Source organism: Miscanthus floridulus, chromosome 13, assembly GCF_019320115.1.
Source record: "Miscanthus floridulus cultivar M001 chromosome 13, ASM1932011v1, whole genome shotgun sequence".
Lineage (NCBI taxonomy): Eukaryota > Viridiplantae > Streptophyta > Magnoliopsida > Poales > Poaceae > Miscanthus > Miscanthus floridulus.
The window spans coordinates 57910893-57937438 of record NC_089592.1 but is presented as its reverse complement, the minus strand read 5'-3'; the positions used below and the strand labels follow the sequence as shown (position 1 = coordinate 57937438).

The following is a 26546-nucleotide window of genomic DNA, read 5'->3' as shown; positions in this document are numbered from 1 at the left end:
GGAGCTAACTTGGGGGAGGACTCCCACAGAGGTAACTTGTATCTCACATTTCTTTTAGTTATTTTAATATCTTAAAAAATGATGAGATGTGACTAAAAAAGGATGATTTCCACTCTCATATGTGACTTAAGAATGTTTAGTTTCTCCTTTGTTGAAATGATAAATAGTTGCTTCGTCTATAAGTCATTTGTGCCTAGGTTGTAACTTAGTATTCTCTAACGTTTAAGTTTGTTGGCTAAAAATATCTTATCCTAAAAACTTGAAACTTGTGGGATGCAAAAGCATGATCATTTTCTAAGTTGTTGCTAGTTATGATATGGTAAATAGGATATGCTATGACTTTGTTCTAAGAGAAACTTGACATTCATAGTTTTCTTTTAAAAATGCTAAAATCAAAAGCGCTTCAATGATTATGAATTCCTACCACAGCCATAAGACATGATTCAAATTTCAAACCTTAGTTATTTGCTACTTATATTCACATTGAGTTTTGTGAAATTGTTGTGACCCTTGTAGAGATTCTAGTCATGCACCCATGATCAAGATTCACGTACACCCACAAATAAATGCTGATTCTTACACCGAGAGTTACGCAAAAACATATTTTTGGTCCACCTAAAATAAAAACTCCATTCATTTGTCATAAGTCTTTCTCTCCAAAGTTTTCATATGACAAAAATAAGTATGGGGCTATGCTAAAAAGAGAGACGCATGAAGCTCTCAAATTAGCAAAAGAAAAAGAAGAAAAAATGGAACACATGAAGGTTCCAAAGTATTGAAAAAAGAGAGATAGCCCATACTTCTAAGGCATTTATTCAAAAGAGAGAAAGTCATAATCAAAGGAGTATAAAAAATATTAGGATTAGAAAAAAATATTCCACACACTTGCACATCTTGATCAAAGTGTATGACTTGCATCTCCTTGGATCTAGTTTTTGACTTAGCAATATATGTGACATAAGTATGCCTCTCATTCATACCTACCTAAAACCGGACTCAAAGCCTTTTAGAGATAGGATGAAAAGAAGGCAAAACAATCAAATGTCTTAGTAAGGATCATACACATTGAGCGATCAAGTGAATCATTTGAGGAACTTACATTGTATTTTTGTAAAACTCATAAAACCTCTGGATAGAAGGTTGATCAAAGAATGAATGATTGGTAATTCTGTTAAATCCGTTCTATCTTGCAACCACCTAAGACTTGAAAAAGCAATAAGCCCCACAGGGATTAAGTTAAAAGGGTGGATAGAATGCAAAACTTATTTAAATTGAGGAAGAATACTTTGTTATAGGCATGGCACTTTGTGAATTATATTTGTCATTGTAGCAACTACTGATCAACAACCAATATCTTAGCTATTTGCTTGAGACGAGCAAAGGTTAAGCTTGGGGGAGCTTGTTGGAGGTCTCTATCGATCAAATCCGACCGACAATTAAGACACAAAAAGAGGAGAAATAAGCAATCATAAACACATATGTATTTACTATTAACTAAGTTCCACATGTATTTAGAGAACATTATTTTGTAGGTCACAAACACAAATACATGGAATAACTCACTGAAAGGCGCTTTTCGACGCTGATTTGTGCAAAGGAACAAGGGAGACACCTATCAAATCATTGCAACAGGGGCAAAGCACCATAGGGAAGCCATCTTGCTCCATCCCATGGCCTGCCACACGAAGGCAGTGGTGAGTGGCCATGGTCAAAAGGCGCTCAACCCCCTACCGGTGCTGCTCAGCCACCCCTTGCTATGTCGGTGGCATGGAAGCATACTAAGGAGGTGGGAGCCAGGGATGCGCCAAGAATAGCCTCCAGCACCGCCTTGAGCACTGTTTAAATAGAGGGGTACCTCCCTCTAAAGACACACCACATTGAGCAACACCTCACTCTCTACTCTCTTTAGTTTTACCTTTTAGTTGTATTAGAGCAAGGCAAAGCCATCATGGAGGGCTTGGCTCCTTGGAAGAAGAGATTCTTGGTATGAATATCAATATGGGTTCTTGCAAAGTCATGTCTTCACTCTATTATAATCATACTTATGAACTAGAGTATAGTTATTGTGTTATCATCTTGATATATGAATTAGTGTAGAGTTTATGTGTCATGAGAATAACACACTTAACTTTATGCTTAAATAATCATATAACTTGTATAATCAGAATTAGAGCTAAGTTGAGGTGGCGTTTCATCGTGCCGTTAGGTATGCCCAAGTTCTTTACCTGTCGATCCATAGGGTCGGGGACTTGAGGGGATTTGAGTAGTTTATGTATATGCAAGCATGGTGCTTAGGTATGGAGAGATAGGTGAATGCATTTCCTTCTCTTCGGTTGAGGGGTAGGTGGTAGGTGGCGATAGCCTTGTCTGTCCTTCGTAATCCCCCACATTCGTTTAGGGTGTAGAAGTCTAAATTGTCACATGAGGTTGCTGGTAGATCAGTAGTCGATGGCCTCCTGACCTGCTTCACACTTAGCCCTTAAAATAATTATGTAATTTGTATGATTATCAACTAATCTTTGTATGACTACACTAGACCAATGCCTGCTCTACTTAGGATTATTCTTTTATCCTTTCTTCTCTATTTTATCCTTTGAGGAATGACAAGTGTGTGTCCACTATCTTGGAATTACTATTCTTACCTCTGTTATAAGCATTGGTGTACTTGCAAGCATTATTATTCAAATTCATATCCATACTAGACTCTTAATCAAATGCCTTCCTATGGAAAAATATTAATAACGATACCCTGAATATTTCCGAGTGAAATGCTACAATAATAGCTCTATGCGCTTGCAGATAAATATCTAAAATTGTTAAGGAACTATCAAGGCTATTTCTTAGTAGCATGGCTACATAATAGTTATGTTGCTAAGAAGTACCAACAAGGTATTTCTGGCGTCATTGCTGAGGATGGATTCAAACCCTATACTTACTAGTGATGTTAAAAAATACCAACACCCATCATTTTTGCCCACGTGCGACACAACCTGTGCTATTAGTGAGCGAATAGGGCGGCGGATGAGCCCCATGGGGTGCCCATTGGTGGGGCCTACCCCCATTGGCAACGTGGGAGCAGGCTCTTTTGCTCTGAGCGTGATTGCCTTGCAGAGTCATGGGATTGATGTGCCATGGGGCCTAGACACCGTCCATGGTGAAGGGTGAAGAACTAGACCATTGATATATTATTTATTTATTTATTTATTTATTTATTTATTTGCCATGTAACTATTTTGGTTATCGTGCCGTGTAACTGTTCCTAGGCGTCATGCCATTTCCTCGATTCACGTGCCACATGGGAGGTGCCGATATAAGCCCCCTGAGCTAGGAGAGACGTACGTGCTCATTTCATCTTCAGCCCTCCATTGAGAATCAAGCCTTCGCTCTTTGTCTCTTGGCCTAGGTTCTTGTTTTCTTGCTTGGCTCGATCAAGACTTCAACCTTCACCAGGCTTTTCACAGGTTCATATTTGCTTTGCTTTGCTCATTTTTACTTCACTCTCGTGCACTTGTACTATTTTAGTTCTTCTCTCTTTTCTTCTATTTACTATCTTCTATTTTTGGGTTTTCGTATGGAACTCGCTTGGATAGATGTCAAGTGAGTCATCGTCTGGCGCTAGTTTATCTAGCGGGAGCTCATCTGACAGCTCTAGATTGGAATCCCGCACTAATTCGCAAAGCTTGCCTAAAAGGATGGAGGCTCAATTGTTGAATACTCATGTTGATGACACAGAGCTAGCACGTGCTGCCAAAAGTATCTGAGGTCCTTCACAAGATATCGATGCTGAAGAAACTGATGCGGATGTCAAAATTGTGGAAGAAGGTGAAGAGGGCGAGACCCTTGGGCCTATGCCAACTGCCGTTAAAAGGCAACCTAGTCTGACTCCAATAACTTATCGTATGGGGCGTTCCTATGTTACTGAAGTGGAGCTCGACAAGTATGTTACCCAGGGGCTTATTAAGCCTATGCTCCATGGACTGTGCCAGGCACTAGGTCGAGAAGAGGTGCCACGCCCCGAGCCATACGAGGTCGTCGTCTTTCATGATTTCTTCATGGCAGGACTAGGGTTTCCTTGCGAGGACTTTGTAGGTGAAGTTTTGTAACGCTTCAACCTATAGATCCATCACCTGACTCCCAATGCCTTTGCATGGCTAGGTGTATTCACCATGGCGTTGAAAATGTCTAGGTGCACTTTAAGTGTTAACACTTCCACGCACTACTATGAGACTCACTTTCACAAAAAACTATCAAGGATCGATAGATGAAGACCAAAATGGTGGCCCACTATGGGTCTTACAACTTTATTCTGAAAAAGACCAAGGGTACCATTTAGATTGTACCAGCTTACTAGAATAAGTGGTCGCATTGGACTAACTATTGGTTCTATCACCACGTGTGCTCTGATGAAGATGTTGCTATGGTGTTGGAGAATAACCTACCAAAAGTGCACATACTAGTCTCAGAGATGACTCCAATCGAAGGTTATCGCTTGGCTGAGATCCGGGCTGACAGCCCCATGATATGGAAGCTACAAATGCTTTTCCTCTGACATCTCACTGGAAAATCAGTCAAGACTTAGTGGAGGAGTGGATCACCTATGAGAGCCCTCCGCTGAGCAGTGAAACTTGTTTTTCTAACATTGAGCGACGAGACAGGTATGTTTTTCTACATCTAGGCGCCGCATAGTCAGAGGCTTTCACTATGGACTGTAGTTTTGTGAATTTGATAGAGCACGAGGCTAAAGGAATTATTGGATTTTACAATGATAGGGAGCACAAAGGCTGTTGCCAATCTTTGGCTGGAAAAGACGGCTAAACCATGTTTTCGATGCCATGGGGCTTTGTTATGCTGATCTATCAGGCCCTTCGAGCAACCTCCTGGCTAAGGATGTAGCGCCCCATGGTCACGGTCGTGGGGCCCAAGGAAGAAGAGGTAGGGTATGGAAAGCGATGGCTGGACATGGGGCAAACACTACTGTGATGGAGTCCCACAAAAGAAAGCTTGGTGGTCGAGGGCCCAGTTTTGCGGAGCCTGCCGATGTGCGGATAGGGAGAGAGATCGCTGGCAAGGTGGGCAATAGCAAAAAGGTCGTGATTGGACAAACCCACCGATTTGGGCAAGTCTGGACCAAAATGGTAGTGTTATGGTTTTTGCTATGTACTTTCCATATTGTTCCTTTTGGGTCAAGACTCGTCTCCTGGTTCGCTCCTTGTTTATCTATTTGTTGACTTGAAGTTTTTTTGCTGATGTTTTAGGCCACTTCAAGTTCTGACAAAATGGCTGGTAAGGCCAAGGTCGCCAATGTGCACGACGCATTCCGTCTTGTAGATACCATGTCTGTTGGTGACCTTTTTACCAAGAAGACTAAGAAGAATTCACGCCCGGCCAACGACCCCCCGAAGGAGCCCGACCCAAAAAAGGCAACAACAACTTCTGCTGAAGAGGTGGGTTTTGCTCGTCTGACCCCTACCCTGTGGTGTCCCCTAATGTTTTAGGCTCTTAGCTATAGGGTAAGTCTAGATTTTATGCGGAGTATATTCATCTAAGCGATAACTTAGTCTGAGGGCAACTTTTCGGTTACAGGGAGTTACGACTAAGTTCCTGACCTGAAGATTATGGTGAAATGTGAGTTTATTCGGGGTCGAGCTCTTCTAGCAAAATGAATTATGCGAAGGAGTCTTATCGGATTGCTCGTTCTTTAGGCGCCGCGTCAACTTAGTGGGTTATCACCAACGTGGACTATCGCACGATTGGCCTACTTTCGAGCCTGAGCGAGGCTAGTTTTGCTAACGCGTGTGTTGGCTCATTCTCAGCTCCCAAGGTGGAGAGGGACCTTTTGAAGGTCCCAAATTCATCTCTTATAGAGGCGGTTAACTTTCATGATGCCAATGTAAGTGGATCATAATTTTTCGGTATTCGTTTCCTCGTTCTCTTTCCTTCTAGTGGTGGTTTTATGTGTCTTTTTTTATTTTCGTAGGCCATGCTCCTGGCTCGTTGGCTCTAACACCAATGGTGGGCTTTTTGTCAGGGCCTGGAGATGGATCTTGCTGCTAAGGATGAAAGGATCTAGGCTCTCGAATGGGAGCTGGAGTCCACCAAAAAACTGGCCAAAGCGAACGAGGCTGCTTGCAAAACTATAGAGGAGCAGACCGAGGAGATGCATCGCAATTTTAGGGACTATTAGAAGAAGAAATGTGTTGAGCGCAACAAGGTCATCACCGATGCCCAGAGAGTGGTGAATGTATACAAGGATCTCATTGAGAGTGTAGGCAAAGAGTTGGAGACTCCCCATGATGCTCCTGTTGTTGATTTCATGGAGTGGCTAGCGAATGAGCTAGCCACCGTGAGTGACTACATGACCATCAGGTGGTAGTATGCCTCTTTCGTTTCACTTCGTGCCTTCGCTCAAGCTTTGGAAGAGTGTGGGTGTGATCATCTCGACAATTTCTAGATCAAGGACCCGTAGACTTACTAGAACGCCCCTAGCCGTGCTTATGAGGCTGGTCAAAGATTCTTTGAAGGGTTCTGGCATCCTAGAGGTAGGGATCTTGCCTTATTAAGGGCTGCCATGAGCTGCGACAAGGTTTGCTTATATTTTAATATCATTTTGCTTTCGCTTTGCCTTCCTGTATGTGATATGTTGCCTAGATAGGTATTTATGAGTTTTGGGTGTGTGATATGGAGTTCGTTGAAAAGTGTGCGATGATCAAGGAGAAGGTAAAGAAGTACATTTCTGAGTAGAACGCCCGTGAGGGTGTGGCCAAGAGCCAATCTAGGGATACTGAGGCCTCGCCGACCTCAGCTGCTAAGATTCCAGGCGTGACTACTCAGGCACACCTGGAGATAGTGCTGCTCAATATGGGGAAGATATTTAGGAGTTGATGTTTGTAACTTCTAGAAAACTTTGTTCAATTGAATGTTTGTAAGATAGTTTAAACTCTTTGTGGTTTTGGTGCATAGGTTCTGGATGAGGAGCCTACACAACCCTTGGATACTTATCCGCTTATGATTAATTGCAACAACTTTTATGTTGGAGGCGCTTCATGGATTCACCACCATGAGACATTTTATAGCAGAACCGACCAATTTATAAGAGCACAAGTACAATGGTAGCCCGTAAGCGGTAGCACTGTCATACTTGAGCCCATATAAACCCGGTAGTCCGTCGAGTACCATGAAGGGTCTTGATTAACCATCAACATATAACCAAGATCGTACATGATTCAACATACATGTCACACGTTATATAAAGTTCACAAATACAGTTCATCCATTAGAGTACAAATTTAGGTTATTACAAACCATGTTCAAGTAACATAGTAGTGGAAGCAAATTAAAAGTTTGAAAACCAACATCTGCAACATTGTTTAAACATAGTGCCAGCCTCTGATCACACTTCCACAAATGCATATAAGAAGGATTAATAATAGATGCTTGCCTAGGGCCACTCCTCGTCCATGGCGGGATAGAAGCAGTTCTTGCAATAGCCATGGTAAACTGTACCATCTGCAACAATAGGAATAAAACCCTGAGTATGAGAAGGTACTTAGCTAGACTTACCCGTCATAAACCAAAAATAAAGTGACTCTAAGGATTATGCAAGACTGTATAAGTGGAGCTAGCTTGACAACATTTTACATAAAAAGCTTGCCAATTCATGTATACAATTATAGTTTGGTCATCATGTTAATTATAGCTATTCATCTCTAGATTAGCAACTAACTTGTGCTAAACATGTGGTATATCTTTTAATAGCAAGCAATAGTAACCATAACCGATATAATAATTCCATGTTCATCATAACCATCATTCCATAATACAGTTACTACGATGTTGGGACTAGCCAAGTTTCTCACTGTTCGAGAGAGACGGCGATTCCAATCGATTTCAACCTGCTGGGAATTTATTCCTAATACAAACCTAGGTAGACTAGATCAACAGTCACCTTAGGTCACCTTTGGTATAACTCAGGTTCACATTTCACGGGTTCGCCCAGCGCCGCACAATCAGGGATGACCAGTTGCTAGGATGTTCAGGCCTAGCCTACCCTTGGGCTCACGTCTGGCTCTCCACACATCCTTACTACCATCCAAAGTGCACACTTTTATAGAACGGGGCCTGGCCTAAGTTGAGCTACTCGGCTTCATGGTTGGAACGAGTTATCTAGCTAGCTAAGTAAGAGGCATGCGTTCAATCTTGTTAGAAGCGCCAACAACGGTACGGTCCTTAATCGGCACAGACGGAATCACATGAGTCAACCTACACATGGACTCCACCCAACCTCCATTTACATTACCCCATGGTTCTTTTCCACAATAGCAAATGTAGCCAACTGTACTTCGGTATTCACCTATATCTCGTAGGTGACATGAAATTACTCGACTTCTACCGGTCTAACCATGGCTAGGCATATATTCGATCCTAGACCTACATAGGGTTAAATATATATGTAACTAGACAAGGTAGTTCTATGCATCAAGTGTTTCCAATCAACTCTTATAACCAAATGCATCAAACAGAAATGACTCAAGTGAAGTTTTTGTAAAACATAGGAGACTTAGAATGCTCCGAGGCTTGCCTCTGAGGAAAGAGGTTGGCCGGTGATCCGGGCACTCAGGGAGGTCCTTGAGAGTTTGCTCCTCTTCTCCTAGAGCTATGGCCTAAGGTGTTTCCTACTATTCCTCCTCTTCTTCTTTGTTGAACTCTAAAAGGGTTATCCCTTCGGATGATCCTATATGCATGAGCATGAAATAAGATATCACGAATGCATAAATAATGACATGTATAATATGATATGATGCGATGAATGCATCCTCATAAGTGTTTTCAATAGCCTTGTATTAAGATGATAACAAGTTACATTTACTTTTACTAAGTAGGTGCATATCTCTTCTCTAGTAACTTAAACAAACACTTATGTAAATTATTTTCTGGACTACAAGACAATAACCACTTGTTTTGATCATAACTGGAGTTATACACATAAAAATAATATGGTTGTGGATATTCTTGAAATCTTATGAAATTGCCAACAACTTTATTTTAATCATCTTAATGTGATTCAGCGGTTATCTAAGTCAAACAATTCAATCATTAAGATCTATCCAGAGAGCAAGCATTTCTGATAGTAGACTTCTAATAGCCATAATTCTTAAATCATTAGGTCTATGACTATGAAAATTTAACACAAGGTAGATTAGTAAGTTATCTACAACTTTATTATTGACTATCTTTATAGAAAAGATCATTATCATCATGAAATCATCACCACAACAAAAACTATACATGTAGCCATCTAGTTAAACTATAAAGCGATAATTAACTAGTTGCATACAACCAATTACTTCTAAGCTTAACTAACAACATCAATAGATCATATGCATCAAAAGCACCACAGAAAACATCATGGTTAAACATAACTAATTTATTTATTTTCATTTATTAATTTTCTTAGATAATAAGGTGATTTAAAGGATAAATATTTCCAGTGCTTAATAAATTTTGAGAAACTTAAAGTAGACTAAAAATGACCTTAATAGTCTACTGTACAAATTTCATACCATTTGGATAAGTATAGTTACCTTTATACAAATGACAACTTACATAGGCTTATTTTAGCAAAAATAGTTTAGCATAGTGAAAAGTGTGAAGCAACAGATTTAATATTTTTCTTACTTTCCTCCTAGCATAAGAATACTGTGCAAAAATTTGTATGATCATATGTTATGTATTTTTACCCCAATTAATTTCACTAGAAACTAGCAATTAATTAGGATTAAATAGGAAGACCATACTTCAAGTATGCTTACCATAGGTTTAGTATTTTTTCTAGCTAGAGCATGTCAACACAAGACCAGCAAATTGGGAATCACAATTTTATCACCTTCTTAGCTCAAATTATGCAAATTACAAGCTAAAAACTACTTTAAAAGCACTTATCTTGCTCAATTTAATTCTTCTAGAAAAATACCCTAAACAGTATATTAGATATTTTTATCAAATTGTACACTTCAATATGAAATCAACAAAATTGGTTCACCCCATTTGGACACTCCTAGCTCTAGATATGAATTTTTGAAGTTTGCAATCAAATCTGTGAAAATAAATCCAGAAAACAACTCAAAAACCGACTGACAGCTAGGACCCATGAGTCAACGGGACCCACTTGTCAGTGACACAAAATAGAGGCGCGGCTTGATCGGCGAGAAGCTCATCGATGTCGAGGTCATAGGTGACGAGGTTGGCACCAACATGTTCCCCATTCTATTCCACACCTACAGGTACCCTTGGTTTGCTCGGAGGATCATCGGAGCTAGCTTGATGGTGAGTATGGCAGCTTGACAGCGCACAGTGGTGCTCTGGCCATCCCCATCCACGGCATGGCCAGACGAGCGCATCTATGGCACCTACAAACCATAGCGGAGCTCTATGGTGTGGATCGAGCCACGGTGAAGCGGCGGTGAGCTCCGGACACGTGCATGGTGGCACGAGGGTGCACTGAGCATGGCGGTGGTGTCACTATTCTAATGAGACGATGGCCGAAGGTAGGTCGCCATCATTGGGGAAGGTGCAATACCTCTAGGCGACATGGTAACGGCTACCAGACCATGCTAGGGGTGGCCGATGAGGTTGGCAGCAACGAGCGCATGCTTGCAGCCATGGCGGACGCGCACGACGGCGACGCGTGTTCCCACTTGACGGCGGCTGTAGTGGTTAAACAACGATGATGTGTACATCTATGGCCTAAGGCGGTGATGGAACCAAGGAGAAGGAGGTAAGAGGAGCGGTGGAGAAGGTTGTTCACATTGAGCTCAGAGCTCGGCTGCGCTCCATGGCCATGGCAGCGACGGAGACGCGTAATGTGGCCTTACCCTTGCTTAATGCTGCATGAAAAACTCGAAGCTCGTTAGCTTGCTTGGCTCGTGGCTGGCTTGACTCAGCTTGGCTCAGTTTGTTATGATAACAAGCCAAGCCAAGCCAAGATTTTAGCTCGTTAGCTATAACAAGCCAACTCGAGCCAGCTCGCGAGCCGCTCGCAAGCTAAACGAGCCAAGCTTATAGGAAAAAAGTATCAAAGCTTATATTAGTTTTTGTATTACTTCATGTTTTGTACTTTACAATTGACTGGTAACTGGTCTAGACCCTATAAATTGACCGGTAACTGGTCTAGATGCATTTTTTTATATTATTATTATTCTCAAACTTTAGATGAATGCAAATATTATATTTTATGTATTTTTTATACCTGGCTCGCGAGCTTAATGAGCCAGCTCGAGCTTTTAACGAGCCGAGCCGAGCTGGATTTCTGGCTCGTTAGGATAACAAGCCGAGCCAAGCTAGTTTATTATCTTAACGAGCTAGAACGAGCCGAGCTAGCTCGTTATCTAGCCTTACCCTTGCTCGAATGGTGGTGCTAGCGGGTCGGCAAGGTGGAGGAGGTGGTGGCGGAGCTATGTGCATGAGCTATTGCTCAATGGCGTGGTGGCAGTAGCATGCAATCATGACGAACCTGTGGCGGCGATGGCGACGGCGCCAAGTTCTGCCTTGGCGCAGCAAAGGCGAGGGAGAGGCAGAGCAAAGTGAGTGAGAGCGAGTGAGGAGGGAGGGCGTGTTGCTGCCGTTTTGATGCCCATGTTGGCCTGACACATGGGCTCGAAGCTAGTGGGTGGCCACCATGTGGCGGGCGTGGCCTGTGGCCAGTCGGCCACAACGCACGCGTGGCGCTGATTTAGTGCCGGTGAATCCAACTGATAGCGTGTCTTAGTGATTCTATAACTCCTAATCCGTGGTGAATTAGCAAAATCTTCCTTAATAACAATTGTAGAGCTACGTGAGATCTCCAACTTTGCTTTAGGAACCATCATCTAGTTCTCACTGGTTTACAAACTACATTACTCTAAAGTGAGCTACTTTGAAACTGAAAACGGTTTCAACATAGAAAATTTCTTAAGTCACAAAACATTTTCTTGATACTTGTGAGCTCTATTTGACCATGTTAGACACTGAATTAGCTCATGACCCTTCAATAAAGTTTGTTACCCATGACAAGAACTACAACTTTTATTTAGGTCATATAGCCATGCAAACAATCTAAGCTATTGTTCAACTTTGGTCAAACTAGCATCATGAAAATGGCATTTCAAATGGCCCAACACTTAGAAGCAAAATTGGTCTATGTCATGAATACAAACATTGTTCCATTTACCATCCTAGATGCGTCTAAGGTATTTTCATGACCTCACAACCATCTCATACATTGGTCATACATGATTGCAAGCATAAGCATATATATAAAATCAACATTTCATGTGATAATGTATAAGAATGAGATGAAATTTCATATGCTCATGTTCATGAATGCTTGGATGATGCTTGTGCTCATGAAATGCAGGTGCCAAACACATTTCTTGGGTCTAGTATGACTGATTTTTTGAGGTCGCGATTCTGGCGCTATCTATAGAAAGAAGGATTGATTAATAGGTACTTCTATTCGTAATTTGATCTGACTATTTTGGAGGAGCGGAGGGCCCAACGTAGGCATTCTGAACAAAATCGCATGGAGTCCTCGGCGTCTGGCCTCAAGGGTCCTTTGGAGGAGCTGGTTGAGGAGATGACATTGGATCTTGAAGACCATTGGTATAGCTTTTATCTTCGCCCTACGAGGGGTGAAGTGTAGTTTGGCGTATGGACATTACCAAGTGTTGATAATCTTGTATACTGGGTCTTTGTGTATAGCTATTTGTTTATGTTGTGTGTTTTGCCCTGTGCGTGGCTTTTTTATATATGTATATATATATATGTTTTGATTTGGATGGAGGCAGACTTTCAAGTTGGCGGAAGGAAGAAACATCGTCCCCACCAACCTCTAGGGCGAGGGGATATGCTAAGATGAACACTCGAGGTGGCTCCTCTGCTAGCCCCTTGGCATATTGCTTAGGTGAAAAGAGAGACGCCGTCCCCCCAACCTTTAGTGCAAGGGGATACCTGGTCTATTCGCGATCTTGATATATCTTCATTTTCCTTTTTGATCTTGGTTGTTTTACATTTGACTTCTAGCTAGGTGTATTGGCAAATATGTACAATCAGTATCTTTCCTTCTACTTCTTAGCTCGCAACATCTAGTTTGTTTTGTTAATTTGCCAGAGTGAATCAACACTATTCCTGGGTGAATTAGCTAAATTGACATGTGGTGTTTTGATGTCGTGCTTCCCAGCGTAGAGCTGCTGCAAGAATCCTATCTCATGCAGGTACATGGTCTTGCTTTGTGGTTTTGTCATATGGGGGATGTTATGTTTTTTCTTGCAACATCCCTCCATGCTTGCTTATCACTGTGCTGCGGCCACATCCTCTTACCTCAACTTTTAGCTCCGTGGCTGGCGAATATAAGGTGCATGCTCCTCTTGGACAGTATGCACCCTAAACTTTATGTGGTTTCTCGCAACATCTAATTTTCGCTATCGACAGCCTTGTGCTTGTACAACCTTCTATCCCATGCTTGAGACTTCGCTATTTCAGCGGATGCTGAAAACCCTGATGCTCTCTCAAGCCCACTCATCACCTTTATAGGTGAGAACTCCTCATGCTATCGCTCCTAACTTGAGCGGCGTTGGTGTTTAACCTAATTCTTTTGCTCTAGACTAAAACTTGATATGCTACCTAGGGGTGCCTAGGCCTCTTATTTATAGGGTTCTAGGGGCTTGATGTCATCAATTTTGGTTGTTGCGGTTGGTAGCGGTATTTAATGCCAGTGTTTGGTGCCTTTCTTAAATTTGGTTGTCCTTTGTAACGCATGCACGTATGTGTGTTCTCACGTACCAGGGATGCTCCCGTCTTCTGTTGATGATGTGAATAGGATTTCACACGGTCTAGATAGTGGCCATTGTTTTCTACTCTTTTATTGGGTGTGGAAAGCTTTTTATGGCTTTTGTGCCTTTTGATTTCATCGTCATTCCTTCTTATTGGTGCGAATCAGTTTTAAGCCTATCTAGCTTCTTTCATTCGCCTGTACTCCTTTTTGGTGGGACAAAACATTTTTGAGCCTTTCTGGCTTCTTTCATTCGCCCGTACTCCTTTTTGGTCGAAACATTTTTGAGCCTATCTGACTTCTTTTGTTTGCCCATTCTCCTTTTTGGTCGGGGAAACGTTTTTGAGCCTATCTGGCTTATTTTTTTCGACTGTACTCCTTTTTGGTCGAGGAAACATTTTGGCATAGGGGTCTTCCCTGTTTCGCTGTCACTCTTTTTCGGTGATGTGAAGAGATGTTGTAGCCCTTAGGCTTGTTTTTTGGTTGCTACGTTTTCGATCATGACATTCTGCACGATTGTAAGACGATGCAACCTGATTTTGCGCTTACCGTTGTCGATATCCAGAACCTACAGGGGTCAGGTTTTGTTTTGATGTCTTACTTTTTGGAGCTTGTGTGGGGAGAGTTCGAATTTAATTAATGGGGTACAAAGGATTGCCTCGTTAAGAAACCCCATGCCTTCTCGCAAAGGCTTCCCCTGTGAGGAAAAAGAGTGCGGATCCCCCTTTTTCAAAGTTCACAAAAATAACAAAAAGAAAATTACAACCCGTTTGAGGGCAAAATTGCTATGGATAGAAGCGACACAAGTTGTTCGCGTTCCACGTGTGGCTTGTTTCAACTCCTTTGTTGAGTAGCCTGTAAACTCCTGGCTTGACCATGTTTGCCACCATGAATGGCCCGTACCACTGGGATTGTAGCTTGCTCTGCTTGTCTGGGTGACAGATGAGCACCATGTCACCTGGGTTGATGTTTTTTTGCAGAATTTTCTTGTCCCTCCATGTCTTTGTTTCTTCATGATACTTGACATTTTCTGTTGCTCCAAGCTCCACATATCACTGTATTGGAGTGGTTGCTGTAATTTGGGTGCGGAAAGACCCTAGCTTGAGCTCCTTTGGCATGATTGCCTCTTCACTGTACAATAGGAGAAAAGGGGTGAACCCAGTGGTTCGAGTGAGTGAGATGTTGTGACCCCAGACAGAAGTAACCAATTCTTGGGCCCATTTTCCTTTTGGGAAGTCAAATAATGCTTTTGATACTACGCTGAAAATCAGGCCTTTTGCCCTTTCGACTGCTCCGTTCCTCTCTAGGTGGTTCACTAACGCAAATGCTAGTTTGATCCCCAACTCGCTGCAAAAATTTCTAAACTCCGTGCAATCGAACTACTTTTGGTTGTTGACTGTGATGTAGGATGGGAGCCCGAAACGACAGATGATCCTTTGCCACACGAAACTGATTAAGGTACCCAAAGTATTCTTCGCTAGTGCCTTGGCCACAATCCACTTGGTGAAATACTTTAAAGCTACTGCTGCGACACGCAAGTTGCCGGGCGCTGTCGGCAATGGCTCCACAATATCGACTCCCCACCTCTATAAAGGCCATGTCGAGATGATTGATGTGGTTGGGTTAGCTGGCTCTCTCTACTTCTTGGCGAACATCTGGTAGTTTTCGCAGCTGCGGACTAGCTCTTTTGCGTCTTCTATTGCTGTCGGCCAATAGAATCCTTGTCTCATCGCTCTATGAGCTATTTTGTGAGGTCCCCGATGAGCTCCGCACATTCCAGCATGCATTTTTTCTTAGCAATTCGATTCCTTGCTCTTTGCTTATGCATTTTAGCATTGGTGCAACTATTCCACTCTTGTATAGCTCTCTAGATATGATGGAGTATTGTTTCATCCTAGAATTCATTCTATCTGTCTCATGCTTGCTATGCGGCTCATAGGTTCCATTGAGGTTGGCGAATATGGGCCATCTCCAATCCTTACTTGCGATGACATGCATGGTGCTAGGCCATTCTTCTTCTTCTCGTATTGCTTTGACTGACAGCTCTTGATAAAAAACATCTGCTTGCATTGGTGCTCTCTGCGCAGCTGCTTTTGCCACCCCATCGGCTTCTACATTCTTGCTTCTTGGAATGTGGCAAAAAGTGAAGTCGGTGAAATGTTTCTCCATTCATCTCACCGCTGCCAAGTACTTGATCAACTCGGGTTCCTTCGCAGTGAACTCTTTTTCAATATGTCCCACTATTACCTAGGAATCCGATCTAACTATGCACCTCCTGACTCCTAGAGCTCTGAGCTTTTGCATCCCTAGGAGCACTGTCTCGTATTCAGCTATATTGTTGGTTGTGAGGAATTCAAGCCTTGCTGCATAGCGAAGTTTTGGGACTTTTGGCGGCGTTAATATCACTGCTATTCTTGTGCTGTTCATTCCCCGTGCTCCGTCACAATGCACAATCCAAATTGGTTCTTCAAATTGTATTTTTGTGTCATAAGCTGTTGGGGTCCAGACTACAATGAAATCTGCGAGTGCTTGAGACTTGATAGTGGATCTGTGCTCGAAGTCCACTACGAATTCGTTTAACTCGGTGGCCCATTTTCCGATTCCGCCGATGGCTTCGTTGTTGCGAAATAGCGCTTGTAGTGGTTGTGCTGAAAGGACTTTGATGCAATGAGCTTGGAAATAATGTTTCAGCTTTCTTGATGCAATGTCCACAGTATATGCTATTTTTTCTAGCTCAGAATAGTTGAGCTTTGCTCCTGACAAGGCCTCTGATATGAAATATACCAGGAACTGCTTCATCTTGTTTCTGTGTTCCTTTTCTTTGACTAGTACTGCACTGATGGTTGTTGGAGATGCTGCTAGATATAACAACAATATTGCAGATGGTGATGGTTTGGACAAAGTTCACAACTTCATTAAGTAGGTTTTGAGTTCGTCAAATGCTTGCTGCTGCTTATGCCCCCATTCAAAATGATCTGAGCTTCTGAGAGTTCTAAAAATGGTAGGCCTCTTTCAGTCGATCTCGAGATGAATCTGTTCAGTGCTGCTAGTCTTCCCATAAGCTTCTGTACATGCATCTTGCTTGCTGGCGGTTTCATGTTTACTATCGCTGCTATCTTTTTAGGGTTTGCTTCGATGCTTCTTGCTGATACTAGACGGATGTCCACTGTCAACTATCTAGTGGTTTGAATACATGGAAAACTAAAAAGAAGGGTGAGTAGTGTAAAAACCCATATTGTACATCTTTTGGATGGGGATACAGTGATTCCTTATGTAGCACAATTCATATACTAGTAGTGCAAATAATTTGGTACAACTTCATCTACACGCACGTCATCTTAGACCGCAAAAAGTTGGTTTCGATTAGACGGTATGACCATTCTTGTGTAACAGAGCAAAGCGGCATGGCCTATAGTTCAGGGCTACGAAACTAGAGTCAGCAACGCAATGCTATGTCCAGTCAAGATAAATCGATAAGATGGGATACAGTATATGCAGCGGCATTGGAACAAGAGATAAAATCTAATAAGGACAAGTACAACAACAAAGAAGCGAGATACAAAGTTTAAAAAAAGGTACATTGAACGGAGAATAGACCATCGTTATGGCAACCAAGCTAGAACACATTTGCACAACATGAGATGAAGGGATGCGTCGTGGGCCATGGCACGGCACTGCCGCGCCAAGATGTGCGGCGCGGTAGCTCCTGCCATGTCAGCGGCCATGGCGCATGGAAGTGCCACATCATCATCACTGCCGTGCCACCATGCATGGCGCGGCAGCGTTGTTTGCCCACGCCATAGCAATAGGCGTGGCCAAAAGTGTTAGATTTGAAAAAATAGTGTTAGAATTAAAAATAGTTTAAAAAAAGTGTTGAAAATAAAAAAAATCGGCATTCGTCGGTAACAATAAGTCCCTCCTAGGGTGATGAAACTCATTTTGTCTTCCTCATCCGGGTTCAACCAGATTTGATGATACCCGGAGAAGCAATCTAATAGACTCATCACTTTGCATCCTGCTGTGATATCCACTAACTTGTCAATTCTTGGGAGCGGATATGGGTATTTTGGGCAACACTTGTTCAGATCAGTGAAAATGCACATTCGTCAATTCCTGTTTTTCTTTTTGACCATTACAATGTTGGCCAACCATTCTGGGTACTAAACAGGCCTAATGATGCCGGCGTCGAGTAACCTCTGTACTTCTGCTTTTGCTGCTTCCACTCTTTCTATGGACATCTTCCTCAGCTTTTGCATCCTAGGTTTCGCCCCTTTTGCTACATTCAAGTTGTGCTATGCGAGATCGTGACTGACACCTTGCAGGTCTTTTGCCAACTAGGTAAATACATCTTGGTTCTCGTGGAGAAAGGATAACAGCCTATCTTTTTCATGCGCTACCAGGTCAGAGCCCACATGCATGCATTTTTTGGCACCAATTTTGACAATGGGGCTTTCTGAGTGTCTTCGGCTACTTCGGCCCTTGGTTCAACTTTGTTTTCACTGTCTAATTCTTCGCTAGGTGGTTTCTTGATAACTTCATTTACAAGGCTAGGATCGGTTTGCCCTTTATTCTCCTAGATGCAGTTTGATCTCTGTGTATTGCAATGATGCCAAAAGGGGAAGGCATCTTCATGCACAAATAGCTTTGCTTTATCATGATTTTGAATATGCTGAGAACTCCCCTCTTGAAGATTGCGGTGTATGGATAATCCATGTTGACTATGTCGAAAGTTATGGTTTTTGTGCGAACCTTCTCACCTTCTGCGAAGGAGACCGGGATTGCCTTTCCCCCCTAGGCGTCTATCATTTTCCCATCAAAACCGATCAACGAGTTCCTAGCTGGCTCCAACGTTCGCTTATGAAGGTTCATCTGCTCGAAAGGCTTTATGAATAGGATGTCGGTGGAGCTTCCGTTGTCGATGAGGATGTTGTGTATAGTGAACCCAGCAATGTTCGCTATTGTTATAAATGCGTATGTGTGTGTGGAAAATCCCGCACTTGAAAGTCATTTTCGTGAAAAGTAATGGGCACCATGGACCAAGCCAGCCTACTGCATGGTACCCTTGGCGAGATGGTGTACACTCTTCTTTCAAATTCTCCAGTCTAGCTCTCTTGTTTTCGTGCTCTTGGTTTGATCCACCAGTGATTGCAAATATATGGCCTCACGATGGTAAGATATTGTTCATAGCTTGATGTTCTTGAGTATTTTCTTGCTTTGCGGGCTGAGGCTAACTTGAATGTTGCTGCTTTAGCTGAACTAGAGAGGATGCAACTGTTGTCTGCCCTGGGATTTGGGTAAAATGCTGGTATACTAAAAATGGAGGCTGCTGTAGATGTACGGATGCTGGCCGTATCCGTGTGAAAAGGTAGGGTGCTAGAAAGTGCTGCTATTTCTCGACGAATAGTGGCTGCTGTAACCCTGATTGTTTACTATCTCACGACCTATGTTGTGGAACATATGATTAGATGTTTCGCTGCTTCTTTCGGCCTCGTCTTTCTCCTTAACTTCTCTAGCCATTTTGCTATATTTGTAGTCTTTTGTGAAATGTCCCACGTTTTCGCCAGATATGGTGCAATATGGTGTTCTCGGGGCTTGTCGCCTTCGTCTGCCTTTGTGTCTGCCATAAGGAGTTCATCCTTCTTACCTACCACATGGAGATTGATCAAAACTTCTGTGTTGTTGGTTAGGCGGTGACCCTTGGAAACTTTGTTTCACTAAGTTGTGCTCTGGCTGCTCTTATAGATTGTTGATTGCGTAGAATGGTCTCATATTTCTCTAGCTTGTGGTTGGTGGTGGCCTAGGGGCCTTGCCTGCTTGCCTCCATGAAATCCTTGCCGCTTTTCACTTCTTGAAGTCATCTGATCTTGCGTATTGTCTCATTACCTCTATTAGCTCCCTTACGGAGGTAGGGTAATTCCTAGCAAAGTGAGTTTCACACTAGCCTATGGCCAACCCTTCCATGGCTGCTGCTATAACCGTCTCCTCTGGTGCATTTGGCATCTGAGCTTTGGTCTGAATGAATCTTTCCAAAAACTCAAACAGTGATTCATCATCTCGCTGAATGTAATTAAGCAAATCTCTCATTGTTTTTGTTCCCAGGTGATATCCTTGGAAGGTGGAAACTAGCTCCGCTCTGACTTGGCTCCAAGACTTGATGGATAACGGCTTCAATGAAGTATACCAATCATGTGTGATATCTTTGACTACCATGATGAGTGACTTTGTGAGGATTTGAGCGTCTCCCCCGACTGATGTTACCATGGTCTCATAACTCACGAGGAACTTCCTTGAGTTTGACTTTCCGTCGAAGATCGAAATGCAGGGCTTGTTGCCGGCTGGCCACGGATATAGCCAAAGTTCTTTCACCAAATGTGAAGTGGGGTCATATGCACTTTCGTCTACTTCTAGGAGGTTATCATCTGGTATTACAATGTTTCCACCAGCACGGATGGCACCTCCTACTCCTGCTCCCTACAGTCCTTGAATTTCTCTTACCACTCTATCCCTCTAGATTTTGGCTTCCCTAATTTCCCTCTACTTCTATTCGGCTCTATTATGGGCAGCGGCTTGCCTAAGTAGCTGCTCCTTCTCATTTTGGAGTCTAAGGATGTCTTGCCGATACTGATTTAGGGTCTTTAGGTTTCTTGCTTGCTTAGTGATCTCTCCATCTTCATCTTCTTCGATCTCATCGCCATTTTGGTCGATCTTGACTTCTTCGACATCGCCTGTTGCCGTTTGCGGTATTATCCATCTACGGCTACGGTGGGGGTGGTTCCGTAGCTATTACTGCATCATTTTGCACGGCTGCTTCCGCTGCCGCCACAACAGCTGTAGCCGTGGATGGTGCTATTTTGACTATCTCTATCTTCGTCTTCTTTGGTGGCATGATAAGCTCGAGCAACAACCATGGTGGGTGCCAATGTTGTTCTAGGCCATGGCCTTTGAACACCAGTTGCCACTCAAGCAAAATCAAGCACGAGAAGTGGATAAAACAAGACTTGAGCGAAACAAGATGAACAATTTTATTGAACTTGTTTCTCTCCCTCCTTACATTCCCCTCACGAGGGCTATTTATACATGCCTGTAGGCATTTTCATTGGACAAAGCTGCCCCTACAACTACTACAATATCAGGAGAATATTCTCTATTGTCGTGGGCTTGCTCGCCAATCTGAGTCCCCATCTTCCTTAGGTGGTGCCAGCTCGAGAGAAACTAACTAGCCTCACCTCTTGTCGCCCTTCTAACCGACCAAGTGGGCCCCAGGTGGATAGGAGCTATCAGCCGTACGAGAGCGGGTGACTCCATTATTAATGAAAACCTGCTACAATGATCAAACAAATTACCAACGCCTATTCGCCTGAAGGAATAGTTTGCTCCGTCTCCATGCCCTGACCATGTCGATTGGAGCGAATGGTGCTCAGTCAGCCATGGGGCTTGGGTGGACCTTGCAGTTTGACCCACCATTCCTCCAAGACGGAAAGGGGAATTGATTCAGGGCATGGCCTGATACCACGTGGCTTGCACTGTCCTCATTCCACCTTGACAAAATGGGCGTACCATGCCTGACTATTTGTCGGGGCAAAATGTTGCATGTGACGTCGAGCCAAGACCAATTACGTTCCCGGTGCCTGTCATTTTCGCCCGTGAGCGACACAACCTATGCTATTAGTGAGCGAATAGGGCGGCAGATGAGCCCCATGGGGTGCCCATCGGTGGGCCCTGCCCCCAACAACATGTTTCCAAGTATTTGACTGTTGCTATTGCCCTGATCTTTAATCACTGCCTAAAGAGTTGCATTGCTTTCAATCCCTTAAGAAGTTGTCAATCAAGGATTGTCCAGGACTATAATCACTACTAGAGAAGGGCCTTCCAGCTTTAGTGCAGAAGCTTTATGTGAGCAACTGTAGTGCTGAACTAAAGGAATAGTGCAGGAAAATGAAAAATGTTAGGTGTGTCTATGTTGATAGACATCCAAGCAAATTCATAACTGTATGCATCTCCATTTTAGGTGCCTATTTCTTGCTCTAAAATGTCCATCACTTGATTCTTGTGTGTGTTAGCCCACAAGATCACTAGCTCAGGTGAGTGAACCACTCACCAGTCTTGCCGAGCACCCGCTAGTGTTGCCGAGCACCCACTAGCTAAGCCGACCACGAACAAGCATTGTCTGTCCCCACACACTATGGCTAGAGGTTGAAGAAGAGGGAGAATAGAGCATACACTCATAGTATAAGATACCAGCATTGGCCGAAGCCCTGTATGGGAGATGACAAATCTAAACTCTCTTTACTGAGTTGCCATGGTAGTCTATTTATACAACTCTATTCATCTAGTCCTAGTACAGCGCACATGCTACAACAGTAAGTAGATAACAAACAGGGCTAACTCTACGCTAGCCTCTACATGTGGCTATAGTGCTATAGGTGAGCCGTTTGGTGCCTGCACCTGCAGCGGCTATAGTATCATAGCAGGGGCCTTTTTGGCGCCACCTTCCCCTTGTTGTGTGTTCACACAAGGAAGTAGTAGATTATTCTAACAATTCTTCCCCTAATCCTACTACTATCCCTTGTACCCCCTCCATGCCGATCATCTCCTTCAACTCCGTGAGTCGAAGACGTCTGAGTGGCTTGGTGAGGACGTCCGTGAGTTGCCGACCAGTTTTGACAAACTTGATGATGATCTATCCTCCATCGACATAGTCCTTGAGGAAGTGAAACTTTACGTCGATGTGTTTGCTCTGGTCATGTAGAACCGGATTCTTCACAAGGGCGATGGCGGGCTGGTTGTCCCCCATTAGTGCTGGTGGGTGAGCTTCCATGCCAGTCAGCTTGCCCAGCAGCTGACATAGCCACACAACTTGGCACGCTGTTGTGGCCCTCGCTACGTACTCTGCCTCGCACATAGATAGCGCCACAACTTTCTGTTTCAGCGATAGCCATGAAATTGGGGCCGACCTAAGGAAGACGAGCACACCAGAGGTGCTCCGTCGTCCGTTGATGTCCCCCACCATGTTTGCATTGCTGAACATAGTGAGCTGTAGCCTACTCCCACTAATCTTGGGGAAGATGATCCCCTGATCCACCGTCCGCTTAACGTAGCGCAGTAGCCACTTCACCGTAGCCTAGTGACCCTCTTTGCGATCCTCCATGAAGCGACTGACGTAGCCCACGGCGAACGCAATGTCCGACCTCATGTGGACTAGGTAGCGTAGACCACTGACGATGCTCTAGTAGAGTGTTGCATCCACCTTTGCCACGGTGTTGGCCTTCGTCAGCTTTAGCCGCTCCTCCATCAGAGTCACGCATGGCTTGAACTCAGCCATGCCGCTCTTTTCCAATAGCTTTGAGGCATACATGCTCTGACCGAGTGTGAGTTCCTCCTTCCCTTATCTCAGCTCGATGCCGAGGTAGTAGGAGAGTGCACCAAGATCGCTCATTCAAAAATGAGCCACCATCTCACGCTTGAAGCCAGTTGATGTCCTCTGTGCGCGCGCCGGTGACAATTAAGTCATCCACATACATGCCGACGATGAGCTCCTCCTTCCTCTATTGCCACATGTAGAGCACATGCTCAGTTGCGCACCACTGAAACCCAAGCTCGCCTAGCGTGGCATCAAGCTTGGTGTTCCATGCTCGTGGGGCCTACCGTAGCCCTGTAGAGCGCCTTGTGCAGTATGAGCACCCTAGTGCTCGTCTCCCTTGATGGCGAAACCTAGAGGTTGCCTGATGAAGACCGTCTCCGCCTAGCTCGCCATTGAGGAAGGCCAATTTAACAGTCCAAGTGATGGACACACCAGTCCTTTCCTACTGCCAAGGCTTGTAGCAAACGGACCGACTCCATACGCTGCTACTAGCGCAAAGACCTTCTCGAAGTCTATGCCCTCACGCTGAACAAAGCCTCAGGCTACTGAGGCACGCCTTGTGCTTGATAATGGCACCGAGCTCATCCCGCTTGACCTTGTACACCCACTTCAGGCTAATCGGATGACATCCTAGAGGTGGATCGATGAGCTTGCCATGTCTCATTTTCCTCGATCGCCTTCATCTCCTCCAGCATCGCCCATCGCCAGTTTCCATCCTGCACAGCCAGTGCGAACATGGGTGGTTCCTCTGCACTGACGAGCAGCAACTCTATGTTATTGAGCAGCTGACCAGCCAGTCCTGAGGGTCCTGTGCCATCGACGATGTCGTCTAGCCTATGGCAACCACACCTCCTCACCTTCGTGGAAGGCATCCACGAACTCAGTGATGTCACTTGGAGGTGAGGCGAACTCAATCAGTGTTGAAGGAGTTCCCTATTCCGTTGGAGTGCTCAGGATAGCACCTGGAGTGCTCGGCACTCTGGTTGTAGTGCTCGGCACTACTTCTAGACAGCTCATCACTACTCCTGCAGTGCTCGGCGCCACTGTAGGAGTGCCTAGCCTCAGTCTTGGAGTGGTTGGCACCACTGGAAGACCTCTAGGCTCTGCCACGGGAGTGCTCGGCACCCATCCTAGAGTGGTCACCACCACTGTAGAACCTTCCGGCACCACTCCTGGCATGCTCTGACATCCCTCTAGGAGTGCTCGGTACTCCTCTCGGAGTGCTCGGCATCCCTCCTGAAGTGCTCGGCGCTGCCCCATGAGTGCTCGGCCCTACCACTGGAGTGCTTCGGACGCTCCTCCTAGAGTGCTCGGCACCTCTTCCCTAGCGTCTCCACCACCATGGATGACCAGGTGCTCGACGACTGAAGATGCTGGTGAAGTCGCCAGCTTCCCCTATGCTCGGACTGGTCTAGTCCCAAGCCGCCTTCTCGTCGAACATGACATCGCAGTGAGATAAGCACCTTGTCTCCGCATGGGTCATAGAGCCAGTACGCCTTGGTACCCTATGCGTAGCCTAGGAACACCATCGACTGTGCTCCTGTCCTCTAGCTTGGTGAGGTTCGGCTTCATCTTCCAGACTGTGGCCGATCCAGCCAAATGTTCGAAAAGAAGGACATGCTCGGCTTGCGCCCATACCAAGCTTCAAACGACTGTCTTGCCCATCAAGGCCTTGGTCAGAGCACGATTGAGGATGAACACCAGCCATGGTCACCTGCCTCACCCCAGAACCTTGCTGGCATGCCTTTAGCCTTCATCATGGATCAGGGCCATGCCGACCACCATCTGGTTCCGTCACTCCACCACACCATTCTATTGTGGCAAGTTACGACGTAGGTGTGGTGTCGCACCACACCCTGATCCATGCAGTACACACGCAACTCCATCAAAGTGAATTCGCCACCACGATCAGTCCTCATCACGCTAGAGCTTCTTGCCACTCTCAGCCATCGCGCGCATCTTGAACTTCTTGATCAGTAGCCACCACTTCATCCTTGCTTGTCAGGAGTTGCAGACACATGTAGCGACTACAATCATCCACGAGCAGGAGAAAATACCGTCGACCACCATTTGTAGCTGGCGTGATCGGCCCACAGAGGTCGCCATGGACTGAGCTTGAGAGCGTCCTACACGCGATACTTGGCCGCCTTTGGGAATGATAGCCTCCTCTGCTTCCTGGCCTAGGCAGCTGTCACATAGCTCACCTCCGTGCTTGATGTGGGGTAGCCCTCAGACCTTCTTCTCCAGCCGACCAAGCACGTCAAAGCTGAGATGTCTAAACCGGGGCATGCTACATCCATGGTTCCTCGGTCTGCCTTGCCGCCAGGCACGCCGACTACTCTACCTTTATGTTGAGCAGGTACAACTAGCTCAGGAACCTCTTCACCTTGGCAAGAAGTCGCTGCTGCCGGTCCCTGATCCTAAGGACTCTGTCCTTGATCAGTACCTCGCTACCACTGCTCATCTAGCTAACCAATGCTGATGATGTTGGAACGCAGCTACGGGATGTAATATACATTCGTTAGCGTGTGGTGCTCCCCGTTCTAGCACCTAAAGATGATGGTGCCACGCCCTTGGATAGCCACCCTAGAGCCATCACCAAACTTCACCATACCGGTAACATCGTCGTCGAGCTCGGAGAAGGATGCCTTGGAGCCCATCATGTGGTTACTAGCACCAGAGTCTAGATACCACCGCTACTCCTAGTCGGTGCCCACATGTCTGAGGTGGACTTGGGCGCGTGGTTCGTCGAGGTTGATAGTCTTTAGGGCCTTCCCAGGTCCTTCCATCGTCGTCGCCTCTTCCTTCTCCTCGGTCTCGACATCGTGCAGTGCATAGAATGTTGCCATCAGGATAGTGGCCTCATCTTCATCATCAGCTTGTGCCAGATGAGCCTCAGTCTTCTTCTCCTGCTTGCGATTTGAGCACTCCCGTGCCCAATGGCCCATCTTCCCGCAGCGCCGACACGCGTTGGGGTCGACCTGCTTCTTCTTCTCTGAAGAAGCCTTGCTGCGGCGCTTGCCATCGCAACCATGGCTAGAGGAGGCTGCCTTCCCAGAGTTCCTCCGAGCAGCCCACTCCTCTTTTGTCAGCAGCAGTTTGCCGCTGTCCTTCGTTGCTATCGCCTGCTCCAGGTGCTCGTCCACCGCCCGCAGATGGCCTATCACATCCTCAATGGTGAGGATGGACAAGTCCAGCATCGTCTCTATGGAGAGAGCGATCTGGATGTACTTTGCCGGCACGGAGTGGAGGTACTTGGAGACCGTCTCCTCTTCGTCGATGGTGATGCCATGGCTCTTCAGCTTGCTGATGAGCGTCTACAGACAGAGGGAGAAGTCCTCCACCAGTTTCACCATCCTTGAACTTGAGGTTGGCATACTC

General features: G+C 44.9%; 1 pseudogene; it reads left to right on the top strand.

Moving 5' to 3' along the window:
• LOC136499867 (uncharacterized) overlaps positions 1-21832 on the top strand; it is a 46404-nt pseudogene extending 24572 nt beyond the window's left edge.
• Positions 21833-26546: the final 4714 nt, after the last annotated feature.